Source organism: Anthonomus grandis, chromosome 13, assembly GCF_022605725.1.
Source record: "Anthonomus grandis grandis chromosome 13, icAntGran1.3, whole genome shotgun sequence".
NCBI lineage: Eukaryota > Metazoa > Arthropoda > Insecta > Coleoptera > Curculionidae > Anthonomus > Anthonomus grandis.
The window spans coordinates 26,432,010-26,436,914 of record NC_065558.1 but is presented as its reverse complement, the minus strand read 5'-3'; the positions used below and the strand labels follow the sequence as shown (position 1 = coordinate 26,436,914).

The 4,905-nt window shown below is 31.4% G+C and overlaps 1 long non-coding RNA gene across 2 annotated transcripts; it reads left to right on the top strand.

Annotated features, from left to right (window-relative positions):
• The first annotated feature begins 2,759 nt into the window (after positions 1–2,759).
• LOC126744002 (uncharacterized) lies at positions 2,760–4,537 on the top strand. 2 transcript variants are annotated; one of them, XR_007663037.1, is made up of 5 exons: positions 2,760–3,275; positions 3,332–3,482; positions 3,656–3,980; positions 4,046–4,170; positions 4,226–4,537. It is a non-coding gene; the product is annotated as an uncharacterized LOC126744002 (long non-coding RNA). The 2 variants fall into 2 exon arrangements; XR_007663038.1 differs by having other exon boundaries at positions 3,656–3,984.
• The last annotated feature ends 368 nt before the right edge of the window (positions 4,538–4,905 follow it).

The following is a 4,905-nucleotide window of genomic DNA, read 5'->3' as shown; positions in this document are numbered from 1 at the left end:
AAAAATATGCTAATAACTCTCGTCGTCGATAGCTCGAAATAAAAATATGCCTCTTGGTCAACCTTCTGACGGCGACTCTTTATTACACAAAACACACAAATATAGAGAAGTGGTGGTTGCCTACAAACTGATAGAAATTTTTCTGACAAATTAACTAGCGTGCTCTCGCTTGGAAACCGAAACTGTTGTAACTAACTTGACAGTTCAACGTGCCTAATTAGGCCAATCAGAATGGTAGAAAGGCGTGGCGAAATTAAGGCGGGAAATCAAATTTTATTTAATCTGACAATCTTATTATTTAACCGTAATATCTAAAGCAACGTCTAATCAAAAACGTTACTAATAGAGAAAATAGCCTTTTTCATTATCATTAGGGATAACAAATTAAGGGGTTCCATCAATACATTTTACAGAACTAGTGCCTCAGACAAGGTTAAAAGGTTAAAACGAATTAAGATACATGAGAATGGGACAAAACTGAAACCAAAATGGGAAAATAAATTGAGTATTTGACATAGGCTAGCATATCGTAATTTTTCACCACCAATGATCTTTCCATATATTTAATACGGTATTGAATTGCCTATGACCGGTGCTTAGCTAGCCAGACCCGTATACACAAAAGGTGTTATTCGCATAAAGTGATCTTCCATAACACCATACACATATACAATTACGATACTGTTAAAAAAACAATAATAAGAAGCAAACAAAAGTTAAATAAAAATAAATATACAGACAATTTAAGCGTACTAACACAATCCACAGGCACAGTATTGAGAAGAGAAAAAAAAATTAATTAATCATCTGTTGTAAAAACTTATTGATTCTGTTGGTGTATTGATTTCTAAAAGAATAATGACTAGAGCCAGCCACCAAAAAATAATTTACATTGAGAAATTCCACCGCACCGTAGGCAAAGCAGTTTTCAAATTTTGTTGTGCGATGAAAGGGAATATTAAAATTAACCACATTTCTAAGGTTAAGGTTATGTAAAGTGCCCCTTGCATTTAAGTATTCTGTAAGATAAGATGGAGAGTTGTGATTTACAATTTGATATACAAACATAGCAAAGTGGAGGTCAACACGAAAATTGTATTTTAAATGTTTATTATTGACATATAATGGAGTGATGTTGTTAAACTTACGACCTCCATATGCAAAAAGGATACACATATTTTAAGCCAATTGTATTTTAGTTTTATACTCTTCTGTGAGGTGCTGTAGTAAACTCAGTTACATTAGTCTAGCTGTGGCAGGATTAAGAATTCCACCAAGAGGTATTTTATTATATGCCTCTTATTAAATACATAATATACAATAATTTATTATAATAGACATTAAATAAATTTGAATTGATCTAAAAATGTTTAGTTTAATGGTTAAGTATTTTGTTAGCACTGAGCTACCCTAATTTTACAAAAATTAGAAAAGATTCTCAAGATTTTTGTGCTATTTTCTCATCATACATCTAAAGGCATTACCATTAGGTAATTAATATCTTTATTTTAGTAACACAAACATAGATTCAATAGAGGATGACTAATCCTTAAATGTTTAATATATACTTGTTTCCATTTCCTAAAGAAAAATTAAACCGATTTTAAAAACTAATTAAAAATTCTCACACAACTTTTTAGTATAAACATGTATTACTTACATAGTATATGTTTGTTAGTCTCTTATAATAAGTACTAAAAACCTATCTTGGAACTATAATATTAATAAAAACTTAGTTGAAGGACAGATGTCTACATAAAATAAAAAGAAACTCGTAAAAAAACACCAATTATAACAAAATCATTCCGATCAATTCTGGGTGCCTCAGCTTTCTTAGTCTCTATGTCTCGTCTTAGTGAAACAGGAAGTGGTATGATGAAAAAAAATAAAAAAATAGGCAGTGCAAACCTTATAATTAAATAACGATACACGATGGTGTAGACATATTTTAGTTTATATTTTTATTTATGTTAGTGTGAGTCACTGTGTAGTTTTTGTATTTAGATAGGTCTGATGATGCCCTAATAAAGCGAAACGCGTAACCTTTTAATAGACGCTTGAGTTATGAGACTTTGACTTTACTTTCTCCCCCTTTGGTCAGTTTCTTCTTTACTAGCGAGAATCATTTCAGGGTTGGATTTGTTATAAAATTAAGCTAAAGTAAACTCAGATTTCTTAAATAAAACTTTTTCTCTATTAGGCGCTTTGATCGTATTTTCACTTTTTATGACAAAATTGTACTAAAACCGGCTTGTAATAAACCCTCGGTCACTTGTTTGGTTTTATTAAAAGTTGTACTAAAATCAGTTTCTGTGACAAACCAAACCTGTTTGTCACAGAATTGTACCTCAATCGACTCTTGTATAGCAAATCACTATTATTATATTTTCACTGTATACTTCAAAATTGTACTAAAACCAATTTCTGAGAATCATTTCAGGGTTAGATTTGTTATAAAATTGTATTAAAATTAACTTAGGCGTGGCCAGAGATTTCAAACCTCGAATTTCTAAATATTCTACTGTTGGAAAAATACTGTTAGGATTAGTAAAAAAATTGTACTAAAATTATGACGGCAAATATATCACACTATGTAGTTCAACATTACATACAAATTCCTTGAATATTCATATACAGATTAAAATATTGTAGAAATATTCCTGGCATATTTTTGTGTTGAAAAATTCATCTTTTTGTATTGGTATTAGAATTCTATAAGGCTGAAAATTCTTTTATATTACATCATCTAAAACTAGACATTCTATAATGGCTGCTCTAACTCCGTAACTTTGATTTTTATTAGAAGTTTTTAGACTTGAATTGCCTGAACAAGAGGTTTTCAAAAGAAAGAAAATTACGATGTAGAAATGAGAAGGGAAGAATAAAAAGGAAAATTAATCGAGGAAATAGCAAACTTATAAGATTCTGATTGCAAATTGAAGGTAGCACTGAAGCATTTGGTAAACTGCAATGCCAATGACTTACAAAAAAAAGTCGAACAATACGAACTGTTTGGAGAAAAATCTGTTGATTTCTTTGTCTAATCCACAGCGATAAATTTAGTAATTCCAGGGATAAAATGATGGGAGAAGAATGTAAACAAGGCGAAGAACAACTCTTACACTCCCAAAGTAAATTCGACCTGGAAAAGGAGACTGATCAAGGAGCTGTCCAACGTAGTCAAAAATAACAAATCCACCATCTTTTAAATGGCTGAAATCAACAAGAAGTAGGAAAATATCATTCAGATTCAAAGTATTACTTTGATATCTAAGGTATTAACATTGAAATACTAACAAGGTGATTTTGAGTAAAATTTCTTGTCTAACAGGAGGATCAGCTCAAGAAAATGTCGGAAAAATCCGAATATTTCAAGTTGAAAGCGATTAGTCTTGCAAATGGGGTGCAGGAGCTAAAAAAGAGCATATCTGAACCTTGTCAAAGGGAGGCTGCCTGTGTAATTCGCAGGTGTTCGAACTCAAGTGAGTTTTAAATTTTTTTCTCTCAAAAGTCGATTTGATATTACAAATTTCTTGATCTGTTGGTGACTATCCTAAAGTTTAAATATAGCTACATGATGCTGAAAGCAATAGTATACGCTACTCTAATTTCTAATAAAAGCATGCAGTAGTGGGTTAACAAAGTTCCTTTTTAGAAACGCACTGAACGCAGAAAAAAACACGCAAAGAATAAAATAAAAAAATCATCGAAGACCAATCACAGACGATAAACCTCCAAAGTCAGGTGAAAGAAAAATCATCCAGTATCTTGAGGAGGAAATTGGGAAAATTAACGACAAACATTTTCTCCTTATCATTTCAAATGCTTGAGTGCCAGTAAATCCAACTCTTAGACGAGATAAACGATCGAAGAGATGCTCCATCAAAATAAGGACATGTGTGGTGATAATGAGACCAACTGAAGAACGAAGAACAGCAAATAACTGAGCAAAAAAGGAATGGGATTCGCAGAAAGAATCTGTGGGTAAAACAACAGACATTACTGGGTAATATCCTGACCATGTTCTATTTTGTTGATGTTCTAGCTAAAAAAAAAAGCAGTCTGCGCAGCAAAGTTCGCCAAAAGGAAGCGCAGCAAAGGAAGGACCAGATCCTCCTCACCAAAATTCTTCATGAAAAAGATGAGCAACTAATAGTGGTAAACCCAAAAGTAATAATTTAAAAAATAAATCTTCCTTTTTTAATTAATCTCCTCACTCTTTTAGATATCAAACATCAAACATATCACCAAAGACATTTCGGAACCGAGAGAAATGCTCATGAAAGAGTTGTTTTTTAGTGATAACCTCCGTAGTGGATTTTCATCAGAGGCAAATAATATGGAAAAAACATCCATGTACTCCTCTTGTTCCAACTGCTGCAGGAAATCGGAGTGTTACAGGATAAGTCACATATCGGCGAAATGTGATAATTATTATGATAGTTATCACGGGCGTGGGAATATCCAAAAAATTCAAGAGGAGCCTAGTAAGGATATGTGATGAATATTTTTGTAAATAGATGTTATTTTGTTTATATTATTGGTGTTTTCTGATTTATGTTTAAAGAGGTAAGTTTTTAAGAATTTCGATTGGAATTTTGAAATTATTCGAAAATTTTTCGTTTTTTTTTTTTAGTTAAAATTAAAATCTGCTCAAGAGAATTCCGGTATTGATATACGCGATTGATGTCGATTTCATATTATTTTTCAATAATTATTGATGAATTTCAAGTTTAATGGACTAATGGAATACTCCCTTTTTTCAAAATATCAAATTCTATAGTTTGATGGAGTGTTGATAAAGATGATAAACACAACAAAAATCTAAAAATAATCTAAATTTTCGATAATTTCTAGTTTAGAAGGGCTATTAATATAATAAAAAACCCTGGATTACAGCAATAA